Genomic DNA, 9,018 nt, shown 5'->3' on the forward strand with positions numbered 1-9,018 from the left:
TTCTGGCCAAGGAAGGTCGGCGCATGCGCAGAAGCGGCTTTGACCCTTAGGGGCGGGGCTTCCGGCCCCCTGCGTCTGGGCCGATGACGCAATCCGGGTTTGGCGCATGCGCAGAAGCCTTTCTGGCCGACCGAGGGCGGCGCATGCGCAGAAGCGGCTTTGACCCCCTAGGGGCGGGGCTTCCGGCCTCGTGCGTAGGGGCAGATGGCGCATCCGGCCCGGGAAAGGTGGGTTCACTCCCGGCCCGCGCGGCGCGCTGGAGCGGCCGGTGGGAGGGTGCGGGGGGAGCCTTCGCCGGGAGCCCGGAAGACTTTCGGGCCGGGACGTGCGGCGGCGCGCTCGGGCTGAAGGGCGGCCGGGGGCCGGCGGGCAGCGGCCCGGTCGGGGGGGATGTGGCGGCCCGGCGCTCGGCCGCGGCAGGGAGCGCCTGGTGCCGGCGGCGGGCGGCTGAGGCAGGCGGGCGGCCCGGCCCGGGACCGGCGGGGGCTGCCGCCGGTTCTCGTCTCCCCGGCAGGGACGGTGGTCAGCGGGCTCCTCACGGGGCTGCCCTTTTCTGGGTGGGTGGTTTTTTGTTTGTTTGTTTTTGGTTTTTTTTTTTTTTTTGTCTCTCGGAGCCGCGCCGCTACCTCGGCGAGGAGCGGCGGCAGGCAGGGCGGCCCCGGTGCTCGCTCGTGGCGGCGGCGCCCGGGAGAGGGGTCGGCCCGCGCCGCCCCGCCGCCCACTCGCCGCCGCCTGCGGGCTGCCCGGGCAGCCCGCCGCAGCCCTGCGCGGGGCTTTGTCTTTCCCCCAGCCGCTGGCCTGAGCCGTGGCAGGCGGCTGGGGCTGCCGGCCCCCGCGGGCCGCAGGAGAGGCTGCCTCGGGGCCTGCGGTAACGCTGTCGCGGGGGGGGGGGGGGGGGGGGGGGTGTGTGTGTGTGTGTGGCTCAGGAGCCTCTTCCCGCCCCTGCGAGCGGGCCAGAGCAAGAAAAGGCAGCCGGCAGCGGAATCCCCAGCCGTCGCCCCCGACTGCTGCTTTCTCCGCAAGCCTTTTAACTGCCGGGGAGGCTGGGAGGGCAGCAGCAGCTCAGGTGTCTGGCTGATCTTGTGTCGTGACAGTCAGCTCCGGGGCCGGAGCAGCCGAGGGGGAAGAGGCCTTTTGGTTTGCTTCCCAGCGAAACGGGGGGTCTTTTGTTTTCCCTTTGTCCCTAGGTTCGTCCGAAGCGTCCGTCGACAAGTCAAGGGGAGCGGAACCGAAGGTCGCTCGAGATGTTACTTCGCCACGCGTGCCTCGTGCTTGCGAGTCGGGACTGCTGACTACGGAGGGATCCCTTTTGTAGCCGCCGAGGGCCCGCGAGGCTCCGTGGTGCCCGCCGCTGCCGAGTGCTGCGCTGCGGCTCGGGCAACGGCCGGGGAGGAATTGTCGGTCCCTCGTGGTAACGCAGCCGGGCCTGCTAGGCGCTTAAAGCAGCGCGTCCGGGCCGGGCAGTATTGTTTTCCGAGGCTGTAAAGGAGCCCGAGGTATAAACCCGCTTTACGTTTCCGTACGGCGGTGCGCTTTGTCGGAGAGCTCGGCCGTACTGACGGAGCTGGCACAGGGTTCCCGCGGGACTCCGGCTTTGCCCGTCTCGTGGAAAGGCTCCAGAGCCTGCTTGGGAAGGCGCTTGACAAGGCACGGCTTTGCCGTGATTTTTACGCCGGAATTCCGACGGTAACGCCCAATGCCACGTGTTAGCCTTTCTCCGGCAGCTCTTCAAAGCAGAGTGAGCCTTAAGAATCGGATTGCCTTTTAACGAAATTCGAAACAAAGCGGCGGGGTGAAGCGGCTGGAAGCGTCCTGCCAGTCTGCCCGTGGGTATCGCTGCCGGTGCGTGTTACCTGCCTGTCTGCCGATCGCTCCTGCCTCTTGTTGTGCCCCGGTAATTCCTCTGGGGAAGGCGTTGGGCTCTGACTGCAGCGCACCCCGACTGCCTCCTGACCCCGGCGAGACGTGATCGGTGTTTGCCTTCCTCCCCTTTCACAGGGCCTCGGCTGTTGCGTGCAGAGAAGCTGTCAGCCTTGTGAGAGAGCACGCCGCCGGCAAGCGCATCGTGGTGCTTCGGTACCGAGCTGAGGCCGCAGGCGTCCGTCTTTTGTTTGCGGAAAGGGATCGCGAGGAAAGGTGCTGGCCTCGGAGGGGGGAGAGGTGGCGGGGGAACAGGTAGGAGGCAGCTCTTTCAACCGGTTTTAGGCTTAACTCCTGGGTGCCTGAGCACGGTTCTGGGCTTCGGGGGGTTGGCTTTCGGCTTTTCGCCTTCAGCGCGTCTCCGTCACCGCTGTCGGCGCGCGCTGAGCTGCGGCTCAGGGGACTGCGGCGATACGGGCCGTGTGCGTGCCAGCCGTCCTCAAGGCTAGAGCTGTATTCTGCTTGTTACCCTGATGAAAGCGTTTCTTTTTTCTAGGGGGCGTTCCCACAAGGCAGTGGTGTGGAGCCGAAGGGGACTGCGACGGAACGGTGACGGAGCCGTTTGGACCGAGTCTTGAAGATAGATCTCTCTGGTTTTTGTCCGAGGAAACTGCGTCTCGAGACGGTCCCTATCGCTCGCTGGCAACGTGGTAGGAAACTGCTTTGTTGATCTTGACGGCGCAGTGTGTTGGGAGTATTAAGATTCCTCGAGGAGATCAGAAGCGAGTAGGTTGTTTCTCTAAGGGAAAGGGGAATAGGCCTGTATCGTTAAAGGAAAGACTCAGAGTGGGTTTTGTTTCTCTTAAGTACAAAGCGCCCCATCTCAAGGGATTGCAAAGTCTGAAACGATGGTTCAAAAGCAGACTTGTGCTGTTTGCAAAGCGTCTGTTTGCACTGCTCAAAGACAAAAGACGCTCACCCCGAGAAAGTTTTTGGAAACCGATGTCCGATAGGCACGGGGAAAGAGCTGGAGAGGTTTACGTATCGTCTGTCGAATTCTGTTCTCTTTCGTGCCCTTCCATTTTACAATAAAAGCTTTCGTGACCCCTTTTCCCGTTCAGGCACTGTTGCTAGTGTTTTTATAAGGGGGGAAAAAAAAGCGTATGCCTGGTCTCTCGAGTGATTATTAATTTTTTTATTTTTTTTTTTTCTTTTTCTCTAGACTAGTGGAATCGAGAATGTTCGCTGTAAGAACTTCATCCACCGGGATGGGGAAGCCAGGCAACTTCCCGAACGGGCCGTGGGCAGAGTTCCCTTCTTGATGCCATGCCTCTAATAAAGTGTGCAGTCTCGTTAGCTAGACGGGCTGCAGTACCCAATTTTTTTCGCCAGGTGGCAGCACGGCCTCCCAGGCGGGAGTAAGGGCAGCGCATGCGCAGACGCGGCTTGACGCCGAAGGGGCGGGGCTTCCGGCCCCGTGCGTCTGGGCCGATGACGCAATCCCGCTTTGGCGCATGCGCAGAAGGTCTTTCTGGCCAAGGAAGGTCGGCGGCATGCGCAGAAGCGGCTTTGACCCTTAGGGGCGGGGCGTCTGGGCCGATGACGCAATCCCGCTTTGGCGCAATGCGCAGAAGGGCTTTCTGGCCAAGGAAGGTCGGCGCATGCGCAGAAGCGGCTTTGACCCTTAGGGGCGGGGCTTCCGGCCCCCCTGCGTCTGGGCCGATGACGCAATCCGGGTTTGGGCGCATGCGCAGAAGCCTTTCTGGCCGACCGAGGGCGGCGCATGCGCAGAAGCGGCTTTGACCCCCTAGGGGCGGGGCTTCCGGCCTCGTGCGTAGGGGCAGGATGGCGCATCCGGCCCGGGAAAGGTGGGTTCACTCCCGGCCCGCGCCGGCGCGCTGGAGCGGCCGTGGAGGTGCGGAGCCTTCGCCGGGAGCCCGGAAGACTTTCGGGCCGGGACGTGCGGCGGCGCGCTCGGGCTGAAGGGCGGCCGGGGGCCGGCGGGCAGCGGCCCGGTCGGGGGGGATGTGGCGGCCCGGCGCTCGGCCGCGGCAGGGAGCGCCTGGTGCCGGCGGCGGGCGGGCTGAGGCAGGCGGGCGGCCCGGCCCGGGACCGGCGGGGCTGCCGCCGGTTCTCGTCTCCCCGGCAGGGACGGTGGTCAGCGGGCTCCTCACGGGGCTGCCCTTTTCTGGGTGGGTGGTTTTTTGTTTGTTTGTTTTTGTTTTTTTTTTTTTTTTGTCTCTCGGAGCCGCGCCGCTACCTCGGCGAGGAGCGGCGGCAGGCAGGGCGGCCCCGGTGCTCGCTCGTGGCGGCGGCGCCCGGGAGAGGGGTCGGCCCGCGCCGCCCCGCCGCCCACTCGCCGCCGCCTGCGGGCTGCCCGGGCAGCCGCCGCAGCCCTGCGCGGGGGCTTTTGTCTTTCCCCCAGCCGCTGGCCTGAGCCGTGGCAGGCGGCTGGGGCTGCCGGCCCCCGCGGGCCGCAGAGAGGCTGCCTCGGGGCCTGCGGGTAACGCTGTCGCGGGGGGGGGGGGTGGGGGGGGGTGTTGTGGCTCAGGAGCCTCTTCCCGCCCCTGCGAGCGGGCCAGAGCAAGAAAAGGCAGCCGGCAGCGGGAATCCCCAGCCGTCGCCCCCGACTGCTGCTTTCTCCGCAAGCCTTTTAACTGCCGGGGAGGGCTGGGAGGCAGCAGCAGCTCAGGTGTCTGGCTGATCTTGTGTCGTGACAGTCAGCTCCGGGGCCGGAGCAGCCGAGGGGAAGAGGCCTTTTGGTTTGCTTCCCAGCGAAACGGGGGTCTTTTGTTTTCCCTTTGTCCCTAGGTTCGTCCGGGAAGCGTCCGTCGACAAGTCAAGGGGAGCGGAACCGAAGGTCGCTCGAGATGTTACTTCGCCACGCGTGCCTCGTGCTTGCGAGTCGGACTGCTGACTACGGAGGGATCCCTTTTGTAGCCGCCGAGGGCCCGCGAGGCTCCGTGTGCCCGCCGCTGCCGAGTGCTGCGCTGCGGCTCGGGCAACGGCCGGGGAGGAATTGTCGGTCCCTCGTGGTAACGCAGCCGGGCCTGCTAGGCGCTTAAAGCAGCGCGTCCGGCCGGGCAGTATTGTTTTCCGAGGCTGTAAAGGAGCCCGAGGTATAAACCCGCTTTACGTTTCCGTACGGCGTGTGCGCTTTGTCGGAGAGCTCGGCCGTACTGACGGAGCTGGCACAGGGTTCCCGCGGGACTCCGGCTTTGCCCGTCTCGTGGAAAGGCTCCAGAGCCTGCTTGGGAAGGCGCTTGACAAGGCACGGCTTTGCCGTGATTTTTACGCCGGAATTCCGACGGTAACGCCAATGCCACGTGTTAGCCTTTCTCCGGCAGCTCTTCAAAGCAGAGTGAGCCTTAAGAATCGGATTGCTTTTAACGAAATTCGAAACAAAGCGGCGGGGTGTGAAGCGGCTGGAAGCGTCCTGCCAGTCTGCCGGTGGGTATCGCTGCCGTGCGTGTTACCTGCCTGTCTGCCGATCGCTCCTGCCTCTTGTTGTGCCCCGGTAATTCCTCTGGGGAAGGCGTTGGGCTCTGACTGCAGCGCACCCCGACTGCCTCCTGACCCCGGCGAGACGTGATCGTCGGTGTTTGCCTTCCTCCCCTTTCACAGGGCCTCGGCTGTTGCGTGCAGAGAAGCTGTCAGCCTTGTGAGAGAGCACGCCGCCGGCAAGCGCATCGTGGTGCTTCGGTACCGAGCTGAGGCCGCAGGCGTCCGTCTTTTGTTTGCGGAAAGGGATCGCGAGGAAAGGTGCTGGCCTCGGAGGGGGAGAGGTGGCGGGGGAACAGGTAGGAGGCAGCTCTTTCAACCGGTTTTAGGCTTAACTCCTGGGTGCCTGAGCACGGTTCTGGGCTTCGGGGGGTTGGCTTTCGGCTTTTCGCCTTCAGCGCGTCCTCCGTCACCGCTGTCGGCGCGCGCTGAGCTGCGGCTCAGGGGACTGCGGCGATACGGGCCGTGTGCGTGCCAGCCGTCCTCAAGGCTAGAGCTGTATTCTGCTTGTTACCCTGATGAAAGCGTTTCTTTTTTTCTAGGGGGCGTTCCCACAAGGCAGTGGTGTGGAGCCGAAGGGGACTGCGACGGAACGGTGACGGAGCCGTTTGGACCGAGTCTTGAAGATAGATCTCTCTGGTTTTTGTCCGAGGAAACTGCGTCTCGAGACGGTCCTATCGCTCGCTGGCAACGTGGTAGGAAACTGCTTTGTTGATCTTGACGGCGCAGTGTGTTGGGAGTATTAAGATTCCTCGAGAGATCAGAAGCGAGTAGGTTGTTTCTCTAAGGGAAAGGGGAATAGGCCTGTATCGTTAAAGGAAAGACTCAGAGTGGGTTTTGTTTCTCTTAAGTACAAAGCGCCCCATCTCAAGGGATTGCAAAGTCTGAAACGATGGTTCAAAAGCAGACTTGTGCTGTTTGCAAAGCGTCTGTTGCACTGCTCAAAGACAAAAGACGCTCACCCGAGAAAGTTTTTGGAAACCGATGTCCGATAGGCACGGGGAAAGAGCTGGAGAGGTTTACGTATCGTCTGTCGAATTCTGTTCTCTTTCGTGCCCTTCCATTTTACAATAAAAGCTTTCGTGACCCCTTTTCCCGTTCAGGCACTGTTGCTAGTGTTTTTATAAGGGGGGAAAAAAAAGCGTATGCCTGGTCTCTCGAGTGATTATTATTTTTTTATTTTTTTTTTCTTTTTCTCTAGACTAGTGGAATCGAGAATGTTCGCTGTAAGAACTTCATCCACCGGGATGGGAAGCCAGGCAACTTCCGAACGGGCCGTGGGCAGAGTTCCCTTCTTGATGCCATGCCTCTAATAAAGTGTGCAGTCTCGTTAGCTAGACGGGCTGCAGTACCCAATTTTTTTCGCCAGGTGGCAGCACGGCCTCCCAGGCGGAGTAAGGGCAGCGCATGCGCAGACGCGGCTTGACGCCGAAGGGGCGGGGCTTCCGGCCCCGTGCGTCTGGGCCGATGACGCAATCCCGCTTTGGCGCATGCGCAGAAGGTCTTTCTGGCCAAGGAAGGTCGGCGCATGCGCAGAAGCGGCTTTGACCCTTAGGGGCGGGGCGTCTGGGCCGATGACGCAATCCCGCTTTGGCGCATGCGCAGAAGGGCTTTCTGGCCAAGGAAGGTCGGCGCATGCGCAGAAGCGGCTTTGACCCTTAGGGGCGGGGCTTCCGGCCCCCTGCGTCTGGGCCGATGACGCAATCCGGGTTTGGCGCATGCGCAGAAGCCTTTCTGGCCGACCGAGGGCGGCGCATGCGCAGAAGCGGCTTTGACCCCCTAGGGGCGGGGCTTCCGGCCTCGTGCGTAGGGGCAGATGGCGCATCCGGCCCGGGAAAGGTGGGTTCACTCCCGGCCCGCGCGGCGCGCTGGAGCGGCCGTGGAGGTGCGGAGCCTTCGCCGGGAGCCCGGAAGACTTTCGGGCCGGGACGTGCGGCGGCGCGCTCGGGCTGAAGGGCGGCCGGGGGCCGGCGGGCAGCGGCCCGGTCGGGGGGGATGTGGCGGCCCGGCGCTCGGCCGCGGCAGGGAGCGCCTGGTGCCGGCGGCGGGCGGGCTGAGGCAGGCGGGCGGCCCGGCCCGGGACCGGCGGGGCTGCCGCCGGTTCTCGTCTCCCCGGCAGGGACGGTGGTCAGCGGGCTCCTCACGGGGCTGCCCTTTTCTGGGTGGGTGGTTTTTTGTTTGTTTGTTTTTGTTTTTTTTTTTTTTTTTGTCTCTCGGAGCCGCGCCGCTACCTCGGCGAGGAGCGGCGGCAGGCAGGGCGGCCCCGGTGCTCGCTCGTGGCGGCGGCGCCCGGGAGAGGGGTCGGCCCGCGCCGCCCCGCCGCCCACCCGCCGCCGCCTCCGGGCTGCCCGGGCAGCCGCCGCAGCCCTGCGCGGGGCTTTGTCTTTCCCCCAGCCGCTGGCCTGAGCCGTGGCAGGCGGCTGGGGCTGCCGGCCCCCGCGGGCCGCAGAGAGGCTGCCTCGGGGCCTGCGGTAACGCTGTCGCGGGGGGGGGGTGGGGGGGTGGGGGGGGTGTTGTGGCTCAGGAGCCTCTTCCCGCCCCTGCGAGCGGGCCAGAGCAAGAAAAGGCAGCCGGCAGCGGAATCCCCAGCCGTCGCCCCCGACTGCTGCTTTCTCCGCAAGCCTTTTAACTGCCGGGGAGGGCTGGGAGGCAGCGGCAGCTCAGGTGTCTGGCTGATCTTGTGTCGTGACAGTCAGCTCCGGGGCCGGAGCAGCCGAGGGGAAGAGGCCTTTTGGTTTGCTTCCCCGCGAAACCGGGGCCTTTTGTTTTCCCTTTGTCCCTAGGTTCGCCCGGAAGCGTCTGTCGACAAGTCAAGGGGAGCGGAACCGAAGGTCGCTCGAGATGTTACTTCGCCACGCGTGCCTCGTGCTTGCGAGTCGGACTGCTGACTACGGAGGGATCCCTTTTGTAGCCGCCGAGGGCCCGCGAGGCTCCGTGTGCCCGCCGCTGCCGAGTGCTGCGCTGCGGCTCGGGCAACGGCCGGGGAGGAATTGTCGGTCCCTCGTGGTAACGCAGCCGGGCCTGCTAGGCGCTTAGAGCAGCGCGTCCGGCCGGGCAGTATTGTTTTCCGAGGCTGTAAAGGAGCCCGAGGTATAAACCCGCTTTACGTTTCCGTACGGCGGTGCGCTTTGTCGGAGAGCTCGGCCGTACTGACGGAGCTGGCACAGGGTTCCCGCGGGACTCCGGCTTTGCCCGTCTCGTGGAAAGGCTCCAGAGCCTGCTTGGGAAGGCGCTTGACAAGGCACGGCTTTGCCGTGATTTTTACGCCGGAATTCCGACGGTAACGCCAATGCCACGTGTTAGCCTTTCTCCGGCAGCTCTTCAAAGCAGAGTGAGCCTTAAGAATCGGATTGCCTTTTAACGAAATTCGAAACAAAGCGGCGGGGTGAAGCGGCTGGAAGCGTCCTGCCAGTCTGCCGTGGGTATCGCTGCCGTGCGTGTTACCTGCCTGTCTGCCGATCGCTCCTGCCTCTTGTTGTGCCCCGGTAATTCCTCTGGGGAAGGCGTTGGGCTCTGACTGCAGCGCACCCCGACTGCCTCCTGACCCCGGCGAGACGTGATCGGTGTTTGCCTTCCTCCCCTTTCACAGGGCCTCGGCTGTTGCGTGCAGAGAAGCTGTCAGCCTTGTGAGAGAGCACGCCGCCGGCAAGCGCATCG

The 9,018-nt window shown here is 64.2% G+C and overlaps 1 long non-coding RNA gene across 1 annotated transcript; it reads left to right on the forward strand.

Moving 5' to 3' along the window:
• Positions 1–5,301: 5,301 nt before the first annotated feature.
• LOC130157718 (uncharacterized) lies at positions 5,302–6,673 on the forward strand. Its single transcript, XR_008824985.1, has 4 exons — positions 5,302–5,377; positions 5,485–5,660; positions 5,904–6,056; positions 6,563–6,673. It is a non-coding gene; the product is annotated as an uncharacterized LOC130157718 (long non-coding RNA).
• The last annotated feature ends 2,345 nt before the right edge of the window (positions 6,674–9,018 follow it).

This window comes from Falco biarmicus, chromosome 12 (assembly GCF_023638135.1).
Source record: "Falco biarmicus isolate bFalBia1 chromosome 12, bFalBia1.pri, whole genome shotgun sequence".
NCBI lineage: Eukaryota > Metazoa > Chordata > Aves > Falconiformes > Falconidae > Falco > Falco biarmicus.